Below are 10066 nucleotides of genomic sequence, written 5' to 3' on the forward strand. Positions count from 1 at the left end.
TTTAAGGAAATCTTTATTATTTTTTTCACATTATCAGACAATTATCTTTTAATATTTACTTCCTCATTTTCCTTTTCCTTAATTCTTTCGATCTTTTATCATCTTCTAAATCTTCTAGCATTGCAGTGAATTTAACTTTTTAAACTTACAATGCTTTTCCTTTATTTTATCTTTTGTGAACCAACCTAATTTTTCACTTGTAGCCAACCCCTTTTTGTCTATGAGAAACTTGTCTGTCTTGAATATTTAAGAATTTATTAAAAACTTTTCCCACATGTAGTAAATATATCCAATTAATTTAATTGCCCAATTCACAGCAGATAATTCTTTCTCATCTCTTCATTTAAAAAAAAAATTGGAACTGAAATATCATTATTCTTTATTTACATATGCAGCAAAACATCAAATCTAATTAAGCAATGATCACTTGCATTTATATTCTCTCCAGCTTCCATTCTGTCAGCCACTTCTTTATTAGAAGTTAACAAAATAAATTGAAATATTATTATTCCCAATAGATTTCCTAATCAATTGGTGAAGAAAACCATCATGAACAGTTACTAAAAATCTATCTCTTTCATGATTTGTCTTTAACATTCCAGTCTATATGCCTAAAATTAAAGTCTTTCATAATTATACTCTCACTGACAGTTGAGTTCTTTAACTCTTCGTTGTTCCTCATTAATTTCATCAGTTTCTTCTGGCGTCTGTAATAAATTCCAAGTCTTCTCTCATTATAACCACCAGCAGAAACTTAAATAGATTCACCCTCATTGCAATTAAAATTGATATACCTGAAATGAACAGGTTATAACTCATATTTTACATATAAACTCTGCCTCTTTTTAGTACCCTATCCCCATTAAATAACTTATAGTCCTTGGAATTATGGCACACACAGAGACCTACCCTTCTTTACTATATATAGTGTCTGTAACCTTATATCATATCAATCAGTTCATATTAAATATTCAGAACGTGGCTGGTTCTTCTCGTACTCTAATAACCTTCACAAGGAAATGTGGCATGCTGTCCGTAAAGGTATTGATGTAATCCACTCTGATTTCATCCAAACTTGTCACTAAAAGACATTGCAACTCAGCCAAAGTAGTTGGTTTGGGATTGTGGTTAGCAATTTTCCGGCTCAGTTCTGTCCAACAGTTCTCAATGGGATTACAATCTGAAGACTTTGTTGGCCATGGCAATTTTGTAACGTCATCCTGTACAATATGTGCGCTGTGGTAGTGGTGTTGTCATTCTGGAATAGAAAGCTATTACAAAATCTTAACCTAATACATGGCAGAAATATCGTCTCCATGTGGCCTGTAGGAAGTACCATTGACATTTCTCAGAAATATAGGAAAAGTGGTTTCTCCACCATGATGAATAGCTGCCCAAACATGTATTACACCATCTCCCATGTGCTTCCTGTAGGAAAGACAGTTTTCCTTTATCTGTTATCCAAGCAAATGAAGACCACGAATCCTACTACAAATTTTAATAAGCCAGAAAGAGGTCATATGTAAATATTCCGTAACTAAATTTTGGCATCACGGCAACGGCGAATTGTCGTTAATAGCATCAATTAGATAATTTTTCTTGCAAAATAACCTTGTTTAATCATTCTTCTATTCACTGTTCTTCTGGATATCCTAGAATGAATTTGTTCATGCCATTCCTGTCGTAAGGTGTAGCAAGATTTTTTTAGACCTTGATTTGTTAATCTGATTATGGTTATCTTGGGCAGTATTTTAGTGTTACCAGTAGACTTTCCTAAAATTACTTTTCCTGTAGTCTGATGACAAATTATTCAAATGCTATTTATGCTATCCATCTCTAAATTTGAAGTGATAGACTACAAGTGAGGTAGCTGGTCAACACCACTCACTGCCAACTCTTGGACTACTCTTTACTAACAAATAGTGGGACTGACCATCAACGGCTGAAACAGTGAGCATTTTCTGTAACCATTAGGCTATGCCATACCCATATGGCATTAATATGGACAGAATATGGTATTAATATACCAGACGGTATATTTACGGAAAGAAATCAGTTTAGTATCAGTTAAATATTTTTATTAAATTAGACAGTGTGAAATTGTCTGAATTATATATTCTATAAATAATTTAAGTAGTTAGTGTGTTCGTTTTCAATGGATTAACAAGGCAATTTTACAAATAAGTAGCTGATTACATTTATTTATGAGTTAGGTGTATAATTAGGTTTCATAATTTAAATTGATACATTGTATGTCTACGATACGCGAGGAAATCATGTGTTTTATGCCTTCTCTAATGACATAGAACTTTTTTGAAATATTTGGTTACTTAGCTTCTGCACACTTACAGCAGCAACACGTTGTCCAAAACGTCGTTAACATTACCCTTTTCTAGCTGCTTCACATCGTTTTTCTTTTTAACAGGTGCTATAATATCCAAATATTGTGTGAAACATTCAGGTTGACACTGCAATATCCTTTGTTGGCTGATTATAATGTTGACAGCCAACTAATATTGTCAGAGAACAGAGATCACGACATCCACCGGATAACGAGCTAACATTCTTGATTTGAACTATTTTTCTTAGTTTAGTCCTTAGAAAGGACTGCCTTTTGGAGAAAAAGGTGTTTATTACATCAAAAGTTGATATTGTAAGACATAAAGCTTAAGAGCTAGATACAACATAGTGAATCTATCCACATGTAGATAAGCACACTGGAATTTCTGCTTTCTGTTTCACTTTTGTGATAAAGATTTTGTACATTGTTAACACGTTGTCCTGTCTGTTTGATTCCACATTTAAAATGGAAAACTGAATTGAATTATCTCTTTTAATATTTTTCATAAAGTCCTGAACGGATCTGCTGTTATATGCAGGTTAATCTATCAAACCTTTGTTGGGAAATTAGGTTAACTAAGAATACCATAGATATACTAGTAAACGAAGGCCTGTATAGAACGTGATTGAAGAAATAAAATAATTCATTAATGATACGTGGACTGAATTTTGCGTTAATTTTACAGAATGGTCCAAAAAACCCACTTTAAATAATAAATCACATTTCAAAAGTCATGACAAAATTGGAATTATTTTAGTGAAAAAAAACAGGACTTCAACTAAACTTTAAGATGAAAACAATGTGAGATAAAAATTTGCTAGAGATGATGAATTAGCATAAAAATATTTAGAAGGAAACAGAAAATTAAAATAAAAATGAAAGAAAAAAAGAGATTGTTAGAGACAGAACAATAAAAGAATAAAAACAAAAATAGACAGAATATTAAAAGATCCAGAAGGAAGAAGCAGAAAATCATATGAATAACAAGTAAAAAGATACAAACAATTTTGCACTACTTCAACTATACCGCTATAAAATAGTTCCAAAATTTAGATGGCCAATGTAACAGCAATGCCCAATCAGGAAACCAATGGACTATGAAAAACAGATAAGGCTAAGTTAGAAATAAGTTCTAAAGTAAGCAGGTTAAGTGGTCAACATGAAGCTATCCATGTTGTTGCCCATTTAAAAAGACCAACTTTTAATAGCATTAAGAAACCTTCCAGCCAAGAGCCATAATAATTATCAATCATAAGTAGATTGCTTTATCTAACTTCAGTGTGACACACGAGAAGGAAGTTTCAAGGTAATGTTGAGAAGTAAAGGAGAAAGAAGAGACCTTAATAGGGATTGTGGAAGGTTTGGAAAGTCTTGTCTAATTATCAAATAACAGGTGCCATAATAAACGAAGATTTGAGAATTAGGGTGAATCAGAGTAGGTGTACATCTTTACATGAAGCCCTCTTGTTGCTGGTAAAACTTGAATCTAATAAAGTCGTAGATAAACGACTAGAGGCACTACCTGAAGGTTATTAGATTATCAGTTTAACCAGTAACAAAACACTTTTTCTTATTGAGGACAGCAAAAACAATTGAAAGGATTAGCTAGGTATAATGACAAAAGTAAACCAGAATATAAAACGTGTTTTAAGCGTAATTGAAAGTGCAAACTGCTAGAAATTGTAGAGTAAAACTTTTAAGGAATAAAATATTCCCCCAAATGATGTCAGAAAAGGGAATTGTTATAAATTTGAGAAACATGTTCATCGGGCAATACTGAACGAAATCAACAAATATAAATAAACCAAGGATACAATACACTAATGATGATTCTCAATGCTCAACTGGATCAAATGAAGAACAAACACAAATCGATCGCCTGAAAACAGGAATTTGTTGGGCTTGTAGGGTGAAGTTCAGTTGAGAATACTCTATCTGCTCTGTAAGAGATAAGAAGTTTGTTACTTCAAGGAACTAGTTCACGAGTCAGTGGTTTCATTGCTGAGAAGCCTCACAATATATTGATTGATACTAGAGGGACAATTATTTTCTTACCCAATATGGTAATGAACAGTAGATAATTGCCTCCAGAGATGAAGAAAGAAAATGTGCTGATGCATATAATAGCAAGTGGACATAAAATGTTAGTAATAGGAAATTAGAACCAAGTACTAATCCTTTTGCATTACTTACTATCTTCTTAGTGTAATTTTGAAGAAGAAGGATGAATTTAAAAAGGTTCTACGTAAACTAATGAAAGATGAATGAAGTCACATAGAAGGTTGTTCGTCCAATACCAAGAAATGGCTCTACTTTGGATACTTTATCTGGACCGAAATGATTTTCATCTTTGCACCTGAAAAGTGAATTTGACAAAAGCAAACAGATGAAGCAAGTAGATAGCACAGCCTTTACTGCGGGAAATGGATTGTGGTCAATTATTGTGTTACTAACTGGATTATGTAGTGCACCTGTTACATTTCATCAAGTAATGGAGAATGCTCACTCTCTAAATTACTACAGAACATTATATTCATCTACTCAAACGACATAATCGCACATTGGAATAACTTTGAAAACACAGACATGTGATAATTTTATGGTATTGAATTTTTTACGTCTTACAGTAATTCCTGCACGCTGAATCCGGAAATGAAATCCATTTTTCTTCATCATGTACAGATGTTTCGCAAAACGTTACATGTACTTTTATATAAGTGAATCAGTTTCATTGAAATCAGATCTCATTTTATGTTTAAAATGTTGACAACCACTTGTTATCATTTATCTAGACCAATCGCTAGATAAGTTTTATTGATCGTTCTTGATCCCACGGGAAATGCACTTCTACTATATAAACGATTACAATAGGCCACATGACGAGTCATTTCTGGAGTAAATCATGCGAGCATTGTTGTAAGCAGAAAAGTAAACTAAAGAAAGAGGATCAGCAGCCACAGCAGTATTGTATTGGAGGACCATTTAAGAAAATCAATGTCTTCCACACTCATACTATAAGGATAGCCACTCAGCAGTCTTACATAGAATATATGGAACAGCACTGTTATTATACATGATGTTACTTAAATCAGCTACTGATAACAATAAGTCATTATAATGGCAATGCTGGAAGGAATGGATTTCAGTGAGATGGCATGCTATAGATGTATAATCTTTACTACAAGACAGGACGAACTTCAAAGCTGAGCAGATGTTGGGATATAACATATTTTATACTGAAAAAAATCAATGATGCAGTTTACAGAATCCAGGAGGACAGATAGTCCACGCCAAAAGGAATTCAATGTGATTGTCTCTGTAAGTTCATTGGTTGGAGAACAACCAACTGGGTAATTTCAGAAAATAATTTGTCACTGGAAAAATCTACTGATGAAGAGATAAGAATTTCATTCGGAACTGTTTCCAGAGGATCAGCAAGTATAAAGCTACTAAGGACTTCACTTGACCACTTACCTTAAGAGAGAACTATCCCAGTGACAAGACAGAAAATAACGATAATGGACAAGAAGTAATTTCATGTGCTTACAATAAACCTTGATAAAAAAAATAATTTAAATTAGTTATTGAGTGAACAGTTTAAACGCAGCAAAATTGATATTAGAGATTCTGTTCTGTTAGTTGGAGTTTTATTACACTTCAGGCGTTTCCAATTTGTGCCAACCGGCAGACATCCTTCAACTTCTTTACTGTACTGGCGGACCATATCCCGTTTAAAATAGTTTTTATTATGTATAACTGGTGTATCATATGCATATTTTACTACCTTTACAGTTTGGTTTTAGTTTTAAGAAAGGAATAATAAAAAGATGTGAATGTGAATTTTTTAAAACATATTACGATACTGCTTTGCTGAAGCAATCTTGAGCCTGATGCAGTGTGGTTACCCCCTTGTGCCACTATGCTTGCAGTTTGTTGTTATGTCAGATTTAAGCCACTGATCCATTATTTTATGGATAACTTAAAATTTTCAAAAAATAGTGAAACAAATTATAACTCACTGCTACCGATCCTAGTAGTAACCATATCATTATTGTAATAACTATTAATTGTGACACTAACGTACATTCTATAGTGATGAGTTAGTCCAACTGGAAATCAACTGTCTTGTTTTTTGTTTTTTTGCAATCGGCAGGCAATGCTGCCAGGCGCACAACGAATTTATGTAATTCAATGTATGTTAATTACTATTATTAATTTGGCATTTATTTACATTGCTATGTTAGTTTTATAATGTCTAAGCACATTATTTTATTCGTTACTTTTTCAGTAAATGGTACTTTCATAAATTTGATACATTACTGCGTACCCCTTTAAGTACTATCGCGAACCTGTGTTATAGTTTAACATCTTTAATTAATAATATAGTAATCGTAGCATCTAAACGAGAATATTAATTTCTGTTATGTGTAAATAACGACTTTGTTATTACTTATGGTAATTTTAAGTTCAGTGTATTTTTATTTGTACATCAGCAATGTTAAACGGAATTCATAATCTAAGAATGAGCAGTATTGTATGCCATATTTTAATGTTTTGTTCACTGTTGTTTAATAATTGTGGAAGTCCAGAAATTTCAAAAAGTTCAGGCTTGTGTAAAAATCTCGAATTTTAGTGAAACTGTGTTTGTTAGTAATTAGTGAGTTTGGTATGGATCGATTAGCGATGAAATTTTGCAATTGGTTGCACGTTTTAAATATTGCTTATGATGTTTAAGTGTGCAGTGTAAAACGTAATTCAAGAAATATTTCATGTGTTTTTATTACGTGAACCGAACTTTACATTATTTTTACCAAATAATCCTGAAGACCCCACCTAACGACAGAATACGTTACAACGATAAAAAACAGAACATACGACTACCTGCATGAAATAATAGTAAGATATTTGAAACCAATTCCCTGTTCTGCGTTAATCTATACATTATTACATAAAAATAATTATGTTTCTCTTCTCTAGGAGAGTAAAACAAAAAGCACGAAAATTTTATAAAAGGCCTTAGTGATAAAAAATTAATACATCACACCTGATTCAATTATTTATTTGTGGTAAAGAACACTGAAATATCATTTTCTCGTGTCTGTAGTTTGAGGAGTCTTGCCTAAAATTTGAATTTTTATTTTAAGCTTAACAAAGGATTGTTGACTTAGAAAGGTACACTATTTTTTACTAAAGCACAACTGACAACTATTAATATTTACTCCTTTCAGACTAGCCTAACTATCCTTAACATTGTTTATATATAAAATAACCCATATCTTCAGGGAAATAAGATATATTCATTTTATTTAATTTCCTATATTTCATTTTGCATCATTAGCTCAATTTTTGTTTCACGAAACAAGTCGTTTTGGGCAGTTACGGCAAAAAATTATAAATCTCAAAAGATATTTGCAATAACTTTAGCTTATAGTTAGTTCACTCTCGACCAAATATTAGTTTTCTATTAGACATATATACATATTTATACATATACATATATATATATATGTATAAATTAAAATTTGTCAAAGTAAATTTTTTGGTGCATAAAGCTCAGTAAATATTTAGTCATCTCTTACAATATTTTACTTGAGAAAGTCATTATTTAAAGTTCACTTTATTACTTTATGGAAACAAAATATTGAAAAAGTTATTTATACACGTCTCTAGTTTGAAATCCACACCGAACAAAACGTTATTCAAATATCAGATAATATTTCATTTTGTTGCCGATTAACCTATAATTTAAATATTTTAATTATTTTTACATGTTTTTAAGACAGTGCAATAGACTCGTGTTTGATCAGGCTTGGCCTTAATTAGAATAGTTTCAAGAGATAATACTCTCCATCCCTTGTTATTTATTTTACTTCTATAATATTAAAGTATTGATATAAATAAGTAACCTTAACTTTCGAGATCGACTTTGAATTAATGTTAAACTTAGAAGTGTAACCTTACCGTACTATTCGACGAGGCCTAACTTTTAAAATGAAGTAAGAAATTATGAATGCATATATTAAAACATTGTTGATAACCTTACACCATAAAATTATATCTATAAATATATTTCAAAATTATAGTAAGATTATTAGAAATGAAGGAAAAAAATTAAAAGATTTCATACGTATGATTTCACCTGACTACTAACGTTACGTTATTTTTGGAACATAGGGTTTGTAATTCCTCGTGGATAAAAATATGAAATAATTATTCAAAATAAGTTTTATATACATTTATTATTTTTGAAAGACTAGGAGAATTTTAAATATTATACACCTAATACAAGTAGATTAGATGTATAATCTCAGAGGTATATTTTGTCAAGGAATTCCTCATTTTAAATATAGCCTTCAACAATGTAATTTTGTTTTCCTATATAACGCTTTAAGTGGTTTTTATGGTTACCGTGCGTGATCTTTTTTATATTATTTTGAGAGCGTTTGTAGTTAAGCGCAAAGCTACACAATGGACTATCTGTGCTCTGCCCAACACGGGTATTAAAACCCGGCTTTTAACATTGTAAATCCGCTATTCCACTGGGGGTCATTATCTTGAGAGTAAATAGGGCGTTGTTTTTCTAACTTAATCTATAATTGTTGAAAGGTGGCAAAAATTACAATACATAAGTTTAATATTTTTTTGCGCATAAAACAAGTAATGTAATTTTAAAACTTTTATTTTTTATTTTTAAAACATATTACTTGTTTTATTCGTAAACAAAACTTTACTTATTTCTTTAATTTATTTCCATTTTACTTTCGTATGCAAGTTAGTTTAAGCATTTATATATATATCTAGAATACAGAATATTATATATAGAATATATATAATTTTGGCAGTATATGTAGAGTAATTCATATGCACATATTGTTAGTCTTAGAATGTGACCATCGTACATATAGGCAGTCGCCTCCTTGGTTGCTTTGCGCAAAATTCAAAACAAACAAATAAGCTTCCTGGGTACGGTTCTGAGTGCATAATTCTCTGGGTAAATTTATTAATTTTGGAATGAAAAGGTACATTCTGGTGGTATCTAAACTATGAAATTTATTAATTTTCAGTTTATGAATAGTTATGTCAAAAATACGTGAGATTATTAAAAAAAACATAAACTTTAAACATAATATGTAATTTTTCTGTTTTACTAACTTCACTTCGAAGATTCAATTGATTTTTTAAAAATGTTATAAGAGTCTGTAGCTGCGCTTTTTGCACTTTACTTATACTGGAAACAGAAATTATACATGCAAGTTTGTTTTGTTTTATTACTTGTATTCTTGCAAATCTATAAAAGAGCTCTTTGAGATAGCCGTCCCGAATTTTGAATTGATACACTGGATGGAGTAAGTATGATGCTAAATTTTTGAGAAACAACTTCTCAGTATTTTCATTGCGGTAAATTTATTTGTTGCTGCACCTTTACTTCCGGTTTCGTGTATTGTTTGTTTTATTTTATTTGTGAAAGGTGACGTGCATGCGCTAACTTCGTACAACTATTCCTGCATATAAAGATTCGAAGAAATAATGATTTAATTGAAGAAGTATTTACTTCAATACACAAAAGACAACACTGGCATTATCATTGGGGGTTTTAAAGTATCGACGTCATAAACTATAATAATGTAGAGATGATTTTGGAAATGCCCAGCCTGTGACATCTGAGTTTGATGTCTTTACAGTCTATAATGTGACAGATTTACTATTATATATTTATTTTAATAT

This window comes from Tachypleus tridentatus, chromosome 7 (assembly GCF_004210375.1).
Source record: "Tachypleus tridentatus isolate NWPU-2018 chromosome 7, ASM421037v1, whole genome shotgun sequence".
NCBI classification, from domain to species: Eukaryota; Metazoa; Arthropoda; class Merostomata; order Xiphosura; family Limulidae; genus Tachypleus; species Tachypleus tridentatus.